This window comes from Syngnathus leptorhynchus, chromosome 18 (assembly GCF_054491065.1).
Source record: "Syngnathus leptorhynchus isolate UIUO chromosome 18, UIUO_Slep, whole genome shotgun sequence".
In the NCBI taxonomy this organism is placed as follows: Eukaryota; Metazoa; Chordata; class Actinopteri; order Syngnathiformes; family Syngnathidae; genus Syngnathus; species Syngnathus leptorhynchus.
Window position 1 is genome coordinate 3,056,439 of NC_141212.1, and position 15,989 is coordinate 3,072,427.

The 15,989-nt window shown below is 45.0% G+C and overlaps 1 protein-coding gene across 5 annotated transcripts in view; it reads right to left on the reverse strand.

Moving 5' to 3' along the window:
• The window catches only part of mrps18a (mitochondrial ribosomal protein S18A), an 85,887-nt gene that overhangs the window by 43,371 nt on the left and 26,527 nt on the right, over window positions 1-15,989 (reverse strand). For all 5 annotated transcript variants that reach the window (XR_015068920.1, XR_015068919.1, XR_015068921.1 and 2 more), the window contains exons 4-5: window positions 3,549-3,611; window positions 877-960 (exon numbers count right to left, since the gene is read on the reverse strand). The gene's annotated coding sequence lies outside the window, so the exon portion shown is untranslated. The remainder of the gene's footprint in view (window positions 1-876; window positions 961-3,548; window positions 3,612-15,989) is intronic.

The window sequence follows — 15,989 nt, forward strand, 5'->3', positions numbered from 1 at the left end:
CGCGGTAGGTTGTGCAAGTTGGGTCAAGAAGTAAATCAAGCTGATCTACGATCAGAGCTTTGAAGCAGAATGCTGGCTCAAAATTAAACACAAGGGAGAATAATACGATACGTAATCCGAGGGAAAGTCCTTGCCATAAAAGTTGAAGTGTAAACATCAACAACGTAAGAACAACTTCAAGCACATGCCTTCAATGACTATTTAAGCATGATGCGCAAGGGGAATAAATTGTCAAATTTATGGCATCCTTTTTGTGTGTCTGTGTTGTACACAATCTAAAAACAAAGATGAGGTCAGCCTGCTTTGCTCATGATGGGCAGGGGGTGAACAATATGGTCAACGGCGATTGTGAAACAAGATGAGGCTCTGTTTTGCAAAGCAAAAGATGCTGGTTCGCTCTTCAAAAAGAAAAGACTCGGGGGAAGGGGGGTGATAAAGAGTTTTTCTTGCTCTTGAGAACACAGCGCTTTTAACCATGTTTTTGTTTGCCGTTATCGCTTTGTCGGATCTGCTCGCATCGTGCCAGCAGGCATTTTAGCTCGACTTTTAATGTCTCAAATGTAAAATCTAAACAAAAGATAATAGCACCGCAGGACATTGGACGCATCACTGGGAATCTGAAAAGTTTGCTAACAACAATAATGGATGAACAATGAACAAGGGTCTCGTGTATTTAACTCTCAATGTAAACATGAGGGTAAGATAATGCTATCGGGAGTCTTTATTTTGGTTATTTCTACCCTTGCATTCTCAAATGTTACGATGACAATGGCGATTGAGGGCAACAAGAGAACAAATGAAGAGCCTTGCTCGTGTAAAATGGCGAGCACAAATTCCTACATTAGCTAATGACAACTGGGGAAAAAATACACTTACCGGGATGTGATTTTTTTTCAGATTATATGCGGAATTCAGGTGGCACAAGTTTTTGCAAGTCCAAGTCCAATGTCATCATCCGACCTGAAAGACAAAGAAACAAAAATTCTTATGTTTACTCAGTGCTAAATAAATCGTTCTTGACATGATGGATGAGGTGCGTGTGTCACCACTACTTCATGTTCTCATCAAGAAAGCACTTTTGTTTTCATATAATTTGGTGGACTCAGACATACAGAAAACAGAGGACTAAATTAAAGCAAATTGAGGGGACAACAAGGTAAATCTGGACAGGGCACGAGTAGCTGAACGGGAGCCTCCATTGTGACTCGGCGTGCTAAATACAAACACGACACCAGAAGGGACATGTTGGCCACCGCGGTTCCTCGGGGTTAATGGACAGATAATGGGACAGATCCCTCATACGGCGTTTGAAGCGTGGAGAGGAGCGCACTGAGATGCAAATGGGATCGTCTCATTTACGTCGAAGAGAGGCCTGATAGATAAGCATCGGGCCGCCGTCACAGAAGCGCCATTGTGTCACATGCTCTCTTTGTCGGCCACATTGAAGCCGTCGCATTCCTGGAGGGAAGTCCAAAATATTGCATCTAAAGTGTCTGGCCACCTCCTCGCCCGCCTTTGATATTCAAATGAAACATGGCCCCGTACAAACAGGCGCCGCAGCCAAAGTAAATCAGATAGGATTCCCCTTCAGATGAAAAGAGCTCGGCTGACATTCTCACAGCGAGAGGCGAGAAACGACCCAAGCGATGTTGCTTCGATGTCATGGTGGGAAGTTATTGCTTTGTGGAAAAGGTTAGTGTTTTCACCTCACTTCCCAGGGCTCAGCGTGGTGGAGCGAGCAGATGAGCTGAGAATCTCGGCGCGCACATACGAAAATGAATCCGCCCCACCCGGTGGCCGCCTGCATTCCCCATTTATTGTCACGCTGCTCGCTTTGTTTGACCGTGAACGTTTTCGCTGCGCAGAAAAGGCCCCGATGGCTCCGGGCGTCTGCTGAGGGGCCCCCGAGACGCCATAAGAGCGGAGCCGGCATAGGCAAGACTGCTGGGCATGGCACGGTTGGAAGAAACACCCCATTGCCATCTCCATGTAAACAATAACAAATCGGGTTGCCACATGTTCTAACCGCTAACCCTCCGCGCTGGCCTAAAACGTTCTCCCCCAAAATTTGGCATAGATGGAAAGTGACATTATTGGAAGGAAGATTTTTGCCTCATCCCAAAAGCCGCGCCATCGACTCATTCCCATGCGGATGGAATGCAAAGATTTGCTGCCGACCAGATTGATGGTATGCAATTAAGGGCCCGGCTGTCACTAAGAGGCTTTGCTGCGTGATTAACTCGCGAGGTCCGTTGCATCCAAAGAGGTCAACTGAACACAATTAGCCTATTTCAAGGGGATGACTCGGGTGGAAGGCGCCCGCTGCTCAGAGGAGGAGCAAAAAGAAGCGGACAAGTGGAAACGGGTTCGGACCGAGATCAAGGCCTCCAGCTCATGTGTCACCGTGTCGTCCTCGTAAAGGTTCCGTGAAGGTGACAGGAATCCTTAAGCACCATCCCCGCCCCCCCCCCCTTTTTTTTGTCTTCTCAGCCACTAGTCTTCCCACACTAATCAGGACGCGGGCTTCTTCAGTAGATGTGTTGCTTTGAAGAGGCTCTTATCCTTATTTCCCCCCACTGGCCCCGTTGGCCCGGCTCTCTCTTCCAAGCTCCCCCTGCCTCGCTCGCTCTCGCATGAACACATTCCCTGCGTCAGGAAGGCCTCCGAATCCAATTTTCATGCAGGTTGCATTGCCAGTGATACAATGGCTCCCATAGCCCCAAAAGAGGGCCTCTTCCAATGTTTTGAAACACTTTTTTTCAATCTTCTCCCCCCATGACGAGGATTTTGAGGGGCGCTCAGACCACGTCCACATGGGACGGCTGAGAAAATGAGCGTACGGAAAATGCCGACCAGAGTGACGACGGAATATTGGCGGTGTCGGGCCGTGTCTTTGACACTTGAGCCGTTTCAAACTTCAGGACCATTGTAAGCCAATCGATTACAAATCATTTTGGTTTTCAGACATGAACATTGACGGTTTCTGTTTCTGGTTAAAAACCGTGTTGCGTAAAGCGACCACGAGTCTGCTGGACCACCTGCGGTTAGTGTCTTCCTCTGCTTGAGTTGTGTTTGTGCGACCTTTCAAAGGGTCGCCTCCCCTCGGACCTCAACGGCGTCTCGGAAAAAGTAAATCAACAAGAAAGCAGAAGGGGTGATGTGAGGGGGGGGGGGGGGGGGGGGGGGGGGGTGTCGACGCTCAGGTTTTAGCTACTCTCTAGCCAGTGAGCTCCCAGCAGGGGGCAGTGGTGACTCTCAGGTGGCGCAGCTAAAGAGCTAACCACCAGATGAGAATGAGAGGTCATTATGACAGCTACAAAATTAGGATTGGACCTCTCAGTCTCTGGCAGTGTCAATCAAAAATGAAGCATTGAATTTTTTAGGTGTGTCCCTAAAGAATGTAGTGTATGATACGGTTGGTTGGTAAGTTACAGCGGTCAAGTCAAGAGCTTTGCTGCCTGGCTGCTTAATGAAGAGACATTTGGACTCGGACAAAAAAAAAAAAAAAGCGAGATGTGATGCAACAAAAGCAGTGAAAGGAAACCAACCTCAAGTCCTTCCACGTCCCATTCACTGGCTTTTCTAAGGACCGAATCTTCAGTAGAATTCCACTGTGGGCAAACACAGGAAGAGGAAACGCATTGGTGGAACTGCTTTGTCATGAGGGAGTGCATAAGAAGTCTTCAAGAATCTTAGCAAGAATCACATGAACAGATAAAAAAGAAAAAGTCAATGAAATTAGATCATATTTGTTATTTTGCTGATATTGATTATGCAGATCTTATTTGTTTCCCACCATGGCTGATGTTACTACGAGCACCGAGGGACTTTCTATCTTTTGTTGCTCACCGTGAAGATTGTGTGAGTCAGATGAACTGCAAACACCACCAGGTAACCTCAAGTGGAGAATACATTTATGGAGAGGATACTGGAAAAAGCAGTGGACTGTGTATTGAGCCTTGTGGAACACTCTCAAGGAAATACTGTCTATTTGCCAACTGTTGAAGTTTTGGGATAAGTTGATGCAAATTTCTTGAAAATGTTGGTCACAATCTGAATTTGAAGGCATTCCTCAAAATTGTTTTACTGATCTCATCTTCAGAAGTCCAGCAGATGGTTGAAATTAGTTCTGTGAACGTTGTATATATTTGTTGTCAAAGTTGAATTGTTCACTGGGCTCTTCTACAGGCCATGCATGGTGCTGAAGACCAAATCGTCCTTGAGAACTCGGCAGGTTGCCCCCTTGAAGTTGTCCTTTGTGCCAGCGATATCAAATAAAAACGGCAACATCTGATCATCGGGCCTTCGATGACTTTGAGCACAAGACGTTGAAATCCGTTCAAACAATGTGATAATTGGATTTACTCCGAGAAAGAAAAAAACTAACATCTGGCCCATGTAGATTGAATTCCCTACAAAGCGGAAAAAAAAAATGGCGCACAAACCATACACTCCAAGAAAAAAAGTTGGCCGAGAAGCAGGAACAGTGTGATGATTTATAAATCCCCAACATCTCATATCATCACAGGAAGAACAATAAAAGGAAATCTTCACAATCTCACCAGGGCGCCGGGGGCTCGTATCAGGGATCTTAGAGGATGATGTCAACCGTGCAAAAATTAGACATGATCACAGGTTTTTTTTGTTTAGTTTTTTTTTTTTTTTTTCCTTGCCGCCCGTCAGCCACAACAGAACAAACGGCGTCCTCCCCGCTGCTCGGCGCTTGTTTAAAGAACAGCTCGGACAAATGTGGGCTGTTTTCTCTTTGCGGCGGTCGGTGCAACCATCCCAAACACAAGGGACCTTTATGGCGGCCGAGAGGGAATCAAAGCAGCAAAGTGAGGCAAACAGAATACAGTTCTCTCGGCTGACTTGGTCCATTTTGTGGCTCGTAAACACCCTGTTGTCAACCCCCCCCCCCCCCCCAAAAAAACCCACGAAAGCATCAAAGAAGGCGACCGCTCTCGACTGCTACACAGGATCACCTGAAGGGAACAAATACTTGATGCGGCATGCTTAGTGTTGATGCTCATAAGTGCTCCACCTGTTCTATGTTAAGGAGATTATTATTATTTTTTTTTTAAATAAAAGCTCCATATGTTTTGATCATTACCGCATCTCATCGAATTACTTATTTCACCGGCAATCTGCTGATATTTGATCTGAGGCATTTTTTGCTTGGATGCCTGGTACATTTCCTCAAACGTCTTTCTTATTACAACTTACGGGAATGTCCATGTTTGATTCTCATGGCTGGCCTCAGCAGCACAGAAAGACCGTCCTACTTCAGGTTACAGTAGAACCTGCCCGCGGCACAAATGTGGCTCTCATTACCGCAGTTGTAAGAGCAAACCTCGGGAGGCGGCGGATAATGCGAAACAGATATTCCGTATCTTTATTACAACACTTCCAAGGAAGACGTGTCTACTGGAGGTGAGCTTTCTCCCTCAAGTACTATCCACCAGGCCAAATGGCTGGCAAACTTAAATGATAAGCACCATAAGTTCAAGAACTCACGTTTGACCGTTGATGAACTTGGCCAGCTCCTCAGAGTCAACAAAGTTGTCATCATGGTCTCTCCCTCCATAACGTGATCAACCTCATCTCCCCAACCCCGACTCGAGTGTTTAATTAATTTGACTCCAGATGCAAACCATCTGCCCTCAGCCACACTTAGCGCTAACAATACGTGACAACATGAAATCTGCAAAAAAGCTTTCGGTTCCGGAGGTAACAATTTGTAACCCGATCAAACTCAAAATGTTTGAAACGGGTCGTCCGCCGCGTCCTAACATTTGTCTGGGCCCTTTGCCAGATCGCAATCATGCTGACAACCAATTAAAGTAAAGACTCTGGCGTGTGTCCTTAGAGAGGGTGTTAGTCTGCCATATCTAATTAAATGACACTGTCATCACGTCTGTCACAATCGTTCAAGAACATTTTAAAACAGCTCACAGTTGCAACCAAGTAGTGGCAGAATACAAGATCAGGTAAGCTAACAGTTAGCTTAGCTTGTTCCAGTTCCTCTATTTTGTTTTTTTTGGGGTTAGTTTACACGAGTGGGGTCTCTCGCCTTTTAAAAATCGCTTACAAATGTGCATTTTTATACCTTGCTTCACGCTTGGCCCTTTAGCGCGACATGCTAACGAAAAGGAAAATGTCTTTTCCCAGATGTTACTCTCGCTTTAAAGCGCACAGCTGCAAGCGCTCCTGCCGACGTCTTTAAATCATAACTCTCGGCCCCAAAGCGTATTCAACGTGGGCTTAAATATGTACATTCTATCTTCAATTGCAGTGTCAAAACGGATTTGTTCATTATGGACGCCCAGGCCGCGTTTGCATGCTAATGGCGTCTTCCTGGGGACGGAAGGGCTTGGCTTGCATTCTTTCAGCGCTAACTGAAATATGGCAGGGGACGCTTGATGGATCGTCGATTTGCTTCACGCGGACAGTCGCCGTCTCGTGAGGATGACTCCCGCCGACCCCGTTCTGCTAAGTTCCCATCAGCTCCTCTGCTATGCTGACGTCAAGTTTGATCGGAATAAAATAAAGAGGAAAAAAAGAAAAAAAAAAAATCAAATCACGTTTCTGCTCTCCTGACACTCACTGTAAAAAAAAATCTCTCGTGAGAATTTCGCAGGAAATCACACAAGAAGTATTACGTTCGAACTGGGCTATGTCGAGCCTTGGAGCTTTACACGCCAAAAGATTTCTTGTCTTTTCGGTTCAGTTATTAGTCACATTAATGGTGGAAAATGTTTTGAAATGATTTATTTTAGTCTCATTGTTATTGATCGGGGTCAGTCTCAAGAGTACTGAACAGATAAAAATCGCAATATAAAAATAAATGAATAATTCCCCCAAATTTAAATTGACCGACGCTAGGCTATCAGTAACAGGCAGCAGGATACATTCATATCGTCTTCTCTTTTTCGGGCCCTGATTTATCATTTCCTCTCTCAGTGAGGTGAAATTTAGCCTTTCATGTTGTTCTTCAGGGGTGTCGTGGGGCGTCCCCTTCCGATGACAACCCACCGCCACGATACAAACGAGAGATTCTTCAAAGACGACGCTCGGCTTTCTCTCTTTGTGCGGCCCCATGCCATTCATTCCTTCCTTCTCAAATATCTCCCGGGCGAACGACGGGGGACGATGGAATCCGTTTGTCTTTTCCTGATCCGTCAGCACGTCTCAAAACATAAGCAGACGTAACAAGACGCAGGCAAACGGCAACGCTCGCAAACACGTTTTACAAATCTCTAAAATTAGTTTTGCAAAATGGCATCCTTGAAAATTTCCTCGAAGGCCCTCCGGAGGTAATAAATGAAAGCTTTCTTAACCTAAATACTACACTTGGTTGACCTTCAACGAGCTGAGCTGCCTTTGGGCGCGCTGTCTTTATTTCCTGTCTGGTCGTCCCCTGTGGTCTCCCCACCCAGATAGCGGACCCCCGTCTCACAGCTCCCCCCTACCCCAGAGGCAAGGACACTTTCCCGTCTAGTTCCGCTCGCATTTTCCGACTTGTTCCACTTTCATCTTAAATATAAATGCCACCCTCAGTGACACAATGATGGCACAATTTAAAAAAAAAAAAAAAAGAACAACACGAGGCACAACTGAATAATTACGTTGGGCAAGTCCCTAGTGAGGGCCAAGCTATCAAATGCAACGGCACGCCACTGGTAATCAAGGGGAGCGTGTGGGACCGGCTTGACCTTTGGGACCCGGCCCGGGGGTGGCGAAACCTGCGAAAGCCATTACGGCGACGGGTAAACTTAAATCATGCGAGCGAGGCAGCTGCGAGAGCGCTAACCTGCCAGAAAAGTCCCGTTAACGCACACTGACACTCGACCGGCAACTTTACGGGGTGATAGATGGATTGCTAGCTGTAAAACACCATCGGGGAGTATGTGCGTTAAAGTATAGCGTGATGTCACGAGGTGTCAAAGTCGGTTTTACTCGAAAGGTGCGTTTCAATTAGAACGAACGCTCCATTTCGAGGGAACAGCCGAGATCTACTTAGACTAAGCATACGTCGTTTATCCTTAGGGATGGAAAAGTTGTGGGAGGAGGGCCTCATTAGGGGCCCCGACATTGGGACCCGCCCTGGTCTTTGGCATTTGAAGGATGGGGTGTTGACAGTAGCACGTTGTTTGTGTACCAAAGTGAAACGGCTCGGAACACGTCGGCATCGACACTTGTCACCGCGCGAGAAAAAAAATGACTCAATGTTTTCTCCCATGCGGTTTGTAACATATTTGGGATTTTCTCACACCTCCTTCAAAATTAAACTTTGCCCTCGAGTGGTTCCAATCAGTAGAATAAATCAAATATGTTATGTTTAGCTCCCCCAAATAAGGAATCTACATTAAAAATGACATTAAACATAAAAAATTATGAATTTAAATGGCAAAAAAAGTTTGTTTTTGGTATCTTCATGCTTAAAACAATAAATCCAGAATAGGAATAACAAACGGAACATTTAGCTGTTTTACAATATCTTGTCCTTGAGTTTTTGTTTAACTTAAAGATACATGGGATTGTTGGTTTTTTTTATATACTGGGGGGGAGGGGGCACGGCGGATTATGTTTGAATGTCATGAACTTGTATCTTAAATGTAGATGGTGGCGCACCTCAATGCTATCCGGATGCTAATTATAACAACGCAACAAAAGGACACAACAAGAGGTAGCAACCGTTGTGTTTACAATGTTTGACAAACCATGTGACGTATTTTGGACATGCCCCCCATCGTATAAACGCCACCCACGTGGGAAATCAAATCAAATGTGCCTGATGCGCAATTATGCCTACCGTTGATTTGCACACACGACCTGCGGCGAATATATTGTCAGCCTCTTAATGGAGCCTAATGGCCTACATAGTGAACATTGCGTACAGTACGTGTGGTTGTTTTAGCAGCTGCGGCAAACACGCTGGCAGAAGTGACTCATCTTAAATGATTATTGACAACAAATCTTTCAACGTTCAGTGACAGGTTGAAAAATGGAAGACTGGCAATGCGCAAGATTTGGGGCAAGGTTGTGTGTGCTGTCCGCTCAAATGTCACAATGCTTCTATTCCTGTAAGCAGCATCCAGCCGCCATTCCGCACCCTCGTGCCTCTCATACGCACCCGCCGAGGTCGCGCATAGTGACAGTGTGTGTTTGGGCGTTGATGGCAAAGTCACCTGTGCGGTCGGAGTGTTGCCAGGTCGGGCAAACAGCTGATGGCTTCTTATTTCAGTTTGATATTAAAACGGGGTCGTGATAGAAGTAGCAGACATTGCCTCGCGAGGAGACAGCAAGGGCTTCTTTACGACTAATCCCACTAAAGAGAAAAAGGGGGGGGGGGGGGGGGGACTCTCTTACTTTGATCCTGAGCAAAAAAAAAAAAGAACTCTGACATAAGCTACTTAGACGAATCCGTCTTTCTTTCACTTCTTTCATCGTCTCTCGGCTCATCTCTCACCTAAACACGTCACGTCGGACGCCGAGGTCAGAGAGGTCGACCCGGGCGGCGGCCTTGCAACGTATTAGGAGGATCGGATTTCCCATCAATGTAAAAAAAAAAAAAAAAATCGGCTTCCGGGTCTTGATGTAAACAATGTTTTTGTAGACTAAACAGGCAAACTTTCAAGTGCCTCCGCTAAGAAACGAGTTACATTTTTCTGTCATTACATAATAAGAATGAGGCACGCTCGACAAACAGCAAAAGTATGCGAGTGGGCATCGCTGTTCCAATACTTTTGCAGCTCAGCATATCTGGACCTCACACGTCGTTTTTTTGCGTGAGATTTGTGCGCGTCGACAGCACAACGCTAAATTGGGGAGAAAAGTGCTGTTTGTTGCGTTGTCAACAGACGCATCTGCGACTTGGGCCGATTGCGTGAAACAAGAGCCCAAAAACACACACATGGCTACGCCGTGATGATTAATACTCCCAGTTGATGATCGTGTGTGTGTGTGTTGACGTGTTTGTTGACACGGGGAACCTTTGCGGCGCAGCGACCCTTGAATTTGTAACATATACGGAAATACGCACATTCTAAACACTCCATTCAAGCTCCAGGTGTTCAACACACACACACACACACACACAAACACACACACACACGGAGCTCATCTCACGCAGTATTTTTACCAGAGACAGCAAAAGTACTCTACGATAAATTGATGGTTACCGTAGTACATTTGGCAATTGTTTAATTTTAAAAAATTACATTTTCTGTTTATGAGTAGTGTATTTCCCGCCAGATAACGATTGCGAGGAATTTCGTACTTGGCCCAGGGGGAAGGGGGAAAAAAAATGTCTCTATGATATCCAAACCACTTTAAAATAAGATAGGAGCATTTGGAACGCTTTAAAAGTACTCCGAAGGTATTTGGAAGTTTTTTTGGACAATCTCATGGTTTTAGTCTGGCTGAAGATCTGAGCGCCGATCACATGATACTTTTCCCGCTTCAGCGGTTCACTATGGGGCGACGTGGGGAAAAAAAAAAGGCGTTTATAAACAGCGGTGGGAGGCGAGGAACACAAATGCAGAACACCTTCAGGATGGGATATACACACTTGTAAATATTTAGCAGATAATCTGTCTCCTTGCTCGTGCTTTCCTGCTGCTCCGTGTATCTCGGACTTCCATGCGGGAGGAGATTTTTTTTTTAATTTATTTGCATAAAAATGCCCTCACCTGGGCAAAAATGATTTATTTGTGTCAATTCTACCAAAAGAAAAAAAAAGTGACTGACTGATGTTGCCGTCAGTGGCAGGCGTTGCTAATGACATGAATAATGGCCGCCGGTGTTCATGGAAATGGCTGCAGTGTTATGGTGACCTGGCTCGTGCTGCAACATGGATGGAATTTGACCACCGTGAACGTTATTGTTTGCACCTGTGCCTCTTCGGCTTTGACTTTTACATTTCTTTTCCACGAATACCAGCCGGCTATATATTTTATCATGTTCTCTTTTTCCTACGTCAGTGTACTCGATGCTTATCTTATATTTGTATATTATTCAAAATAACCTATTTGTGCAGGGGAGAAAATGGCAGATCAGTCATCGCCATTTTTTTTTTTCCTTTTAAACCTTACATAAGTGTTTGAAGATGTTTTCTGCTAGATTAGAACATAATAGTCTGTGTAAAAGCAAGGTGGGAAGAAAAAACGGTGGAATGTATGACAGCGGTTTTCCTTGTTGGTAGCACACATGGAATCGCTAGCTTGTTCTAATTGATGCGTTTTTGGAAGCCGCTCACACGTTCGGGTCGGGCGGCCGCTTTCACGTTGCTCCCACGCGCTCCTGCGACGGGACGTCCAAGACAAGCGCACGCTTTTTGCTGCCGTTCTACAAATGAGCGTAAATGGAGCGAGAAGACGCGCTAGGGGCACTTCCTGTTTAAAGCCTATGAAGACATGAAGCGTGCTATTAGCTAAAGAACAAAAGTGGACAAATATGACGGATTTATTTTCGAGCGGCAGGGTGTCCAACCTCTGATGTTTTGTAGCATTTTTCTCGAAAACAGAAACGATTTTACATCGGGTCAAAACACGCTGGCCTAAACTGTTCAATGCCTAAAAAAATTGAACAAAAGAAGATCTATTTTGACCTTTTCCCGCCAAGACTAAAATTATTCCAGGTGTCTCTTTGCCAACGTTGGCGGGATACATTTGCAGACACTCCCTTGTGTCATTTGTAATTGTGAAAACAGTCGACTCAAAGTTCCTTTCAGGCCATGAAAGTAAACTCAATAGCTCAGACCTTCGACGTAACCAAACCCGAGATCTAAACGTTTTTGGACCTATTTTGGACACATTATATTTGGAGTACTATTTGCGCTCTCTTCGTCTTCCAACTGTTTGATTCCTGATTCGCCTGCTTCGTCTTTTTCCCAGGGACTTGATGTATTTGACGAGCTCAGCATGTGCACGGTATTGCTAGCTACCTTTTAAACACATCACTGTTCCCAGTAGGTGATAATCTTTTTGTTTTACAACGAAAATTGATCTCAGTTGCTTAACTCGATTTGGGTTGACAAGATGGATTCTCAATAGCAAGTCATCCCTCAACCTAACGGGTATTTGCAAACGACACTATCAATCGCGAGGAGTCATCTTTTAGGTTTACCCGCACGTCTCTCTGTTTATCTGTTGAAACCTCGTTTATCGTGGGGAATGCGATCCAGACCCACACAAAAATTTGAGATATGTAAAATTCTTAGGAAAAAAAAAACTAATGTTACTGACATACTGAGGAGCTATATGGTCCCAGAGACATGACAAATGTTTTTTTTTGCTTTGTAAAATCCTTTTTGAATATTGTAAAAAAATATCTATGTAAAATTACGAGAATAATTGTATCCGATTTTGAGTTCAATTATACACAAATCTATATTTCAAAAGGGAGAGTTTGAGTTTCAAATGCTGTCATGTCAAACTATTTCCACATCGTGTCCGTTTTCAACATTTACGCATGTTTAAAAAGAATAAATCATGAAACATGTTCAGACAATTATTTGGTTGGATCTTGTTGGCTAACGGGAGCAACAGGTTTCATCCGGATCAGGGACTCTATCTTCATCCAAAGTAAACAAAATGTCAACACCAAAAGTTTTTCACTCATTGATTTGACAGGTGGTAAATGTTTAAGCTCTCGGCTGAGGTCTGCGATCTCAACGAGCTCTTGTCCTTCAAATTAGTTTTACAGACCGTTTCTATTTGACAAACATTTTGATTTGTTTATGTTCTGACACTACCGCAGCTTGCCGCGTTTCCTTTTATCGTTGATTATCGTCATCGGCAGCGTGGAATGGAAACAGCGAGGACAGATGGCGTTCTAAGCCGCTGTTTCCAAACTTTTCATCCCCTTGAGACGGACGACCAACCAGAACCTCGCACTTGGTGACCACTCTTATCAGCGCGCTAACATCAGAGCCAAACGCTGCCTTGTTGCCTGTTAGATTGGATCTGGCGCGAGCGAGGCGGGCGACGTGTTTTAAAGCAGGTGTTTGTCAATCGTATTAAAAGGACGCCGGCCGGATACGTAGCGGTAATAGGAAACCACGCATTTCTCGTTTCGTCACTACTGGCCGAGAATCATCTTTGTCCGGCGCGGTAAAATATTATTCAGCAAAATATTAAAATTACACATGACATGATGGCGTGGAATAATTGCGCAATGTCACAGGGGGTGGAAATTTAATGGGCGGTGTGTTAAAGCTTATGGGAAACATAGTGGCAGCGCACCAGGAGACTTTCCTCACATTGAGGGGAGGCGTCGGTGGCGCGGGAGGCACTCGGGGGCAAGGTTCACCGTTTCCCAAACTCCTGCAAAGCTTCAGTAGCCCTGACTGCCACCCCGAATCTCCCCTCCTCGAAGCTTTTTGCTTTTTATCCCACTCAAAAGTTTCACCTTCTCCCTCCTTCAACGTCATCGCAATTCAATTAATCATGACGGCCACTCCCAAACGACACTGGATTTTACAGTACGCAATAAATCACGTTAGATCTGAGGACTCATCCTCCCGCCTGCCCGCCCCAACCCCCCCCCGACTGCAGGTCAATATTGACTTTCGACTGAACCCGCGAGGCGGGAGAGCAACAGCGGAGCGGGACGTTAAGCATTGCTTTTAAAGGGGCTTTCTTGCTCGGCTTTTTGTTTGGTTGCCACTCAGCTTCACTTGTGCTGCTACAAAGTCAACAGAGTCTGGAATTTTCCGCTTGGCGTGACAGGATTTTGCCACCATTTGCCCAAAGTCAGCATTGCACCCCTCCAGAGATGTCATTCAATACTACAAATTCTTTGCCAATCAATCAATACGTCGACACTTCCCGGGAATAAACATTTCCTCATGCTCTTAAGATTAAAGTACATTACTATATCTTTAAGAGCTATATTGTCACTGAGGTTTTTCCAACTTGGGAGCATAGTCTACGATTTGCCTCAATTTTGCTTTGAACCAGGATGTGGACTGAAGTCCCAGTGGAAAATCCTGGAATGCCAAATCAATCATTTTCTTCTTGAAGGAATGCAAATGAGACATGAGAAGGGATGGTGTTCCACAAGGCTCTTTACACAGTCCACACATTTGAACAAAACACTTGCCATGAATATCACAAATACTTCGCATTCCAATAGGATATCTAGTGCAGATACACGCAGGAAGCAGTTTCTAGATTCTTATAGCAAGGACATAACAGAAGTAAATCGGAACATACTGTTCAGAATCTGGCCATCCCTTTCCCTTTATTTATTTTACAGTGTACTTCTTCAGGACAGAGTGTGAGTACCTTTGCCAACTCAGGTGCAAACATAAGGGTTAACATGTATTCAATGTGGAGGTGTCAAAGTGACCTGTGTTAATTGTACATGCCACTTGATTTGTTTTCACTAAAGCTGCAGGAGGAAGAAGAGAGCCTGAGAAAGGAAGCTAATCAAACGGACAAATCACTCTCCGGAGGCCCACCACACCTCTTGACCGTGCAAAGCTCCCACACACAATCAAGCTAGCCCCCTGCTAACCAGACCCGGTCTTCGGTTACCGTATCACTCCCTGGACTCGCATCTCTCCGCTGGCGACCAATCATCCTTTTAGTTACAATTCAAGTTCTACACCCAATTGCACGTCCAAACTGGACTCTTCTGCCTTTTGTGTGTCTCACGCTGTAGCTACATATCAAAAGGAAGGGCCGAGCCTTCGCTGTTCTGGCCCCTGGACCTTTGAGACAGTCCATCCAGATTGATTCAATCTGCCGGATCCCCAGACGCCCCAATAAAAGAAAAGAAAAAATCTACCTCCATAGTCAAGCCTTCTTGTAAAACTGTTTGGATGTGCTATTTTATGATTTTATCGTAGAAGGGGAGATTATGGATTCATAGCCTGTCAAACACCCAATGTTAAATTTACAACCCTTACCAACAATGATAAAGCCAATAACAAAAAAAAAATATACTTTCTTCTTTCTCCAAATGATTCCACGGTTGTACAAAATTGCATGGGAATGGGCTGTAGGAGGTGAATGAGTAGCTCATCATTCAAAAGCAGTTTGCTGGATAAACGTCACCCGGCCTATAAAGGCCCCGTATGGGCGTCCGGCGTGTTCTTAATCAGAACCATTTGTTTGCAGAGAGGTGCGCCCTGCAGGCAGACTGCTGGGGATTATTAGACTGTAAAATGTTGTGCTGTTTTAAGCGGGGATCTAAATGTGCTGGCCACGAAAGGGCGGAATTATTTACGACTTGGCAAATACCTCCGCTTCGTTGCCACTTTTATCGCTGAAACGTCGGGTTAGGCGTTTGTAAAATTGTCAGTCCGTTAGAATGAGTGGAATGTGTCCTACTTGAGTCGGACAAAAGGCAAACTGTCGAAATAAATACTTCACATAGTGGAGATCTTGCAGTTCCCCATCAAATTTGCTGTGTTCACTCCCACAACGGCGCAAACTCCCATTTCCAACTATCATCTGCATAGACTGCTCGAAAATAGGGCCCTTTATGTTCACCATGCGAATCCTTCTCCCTCAGCCGGGTCATGAGCGGGTCAGCGCCGGGCGGGGTCGCGACCTCCCGTTGCGTCCTTAGCCATGTGTAGAATGTGGGTCATCTTCAAAGACGCCCTGCGATCAAGCTACTTCCACGGATGCGAAACTACAAATTGTCCTGCCACAACAATTAGACTACTCGGAGGGCATCGGGGTCAGTCAGTCCTACAAAAGTGACATGATTATTCTTCAACCCTAATTAACATACTTGAAGATTTTCTGGACCCTGAATAAAAACAACCATCTCATTTTATTATGTTCTTTACTATCTGCAACTCTAGGATAAGAGCTATGAAAAATGTATAAAGTTACAAGTAAAAGGTCTATTTGTTGGCATGCCTTCATAAAAATGAAATTGAAGTTTTGTGAGGATCAGAAATCAAGCGAGCCCGAAAGCTTAACGCGACCCCCTTTGGCGTTTACTTCCCGCATGCGACTTGGTCGTTC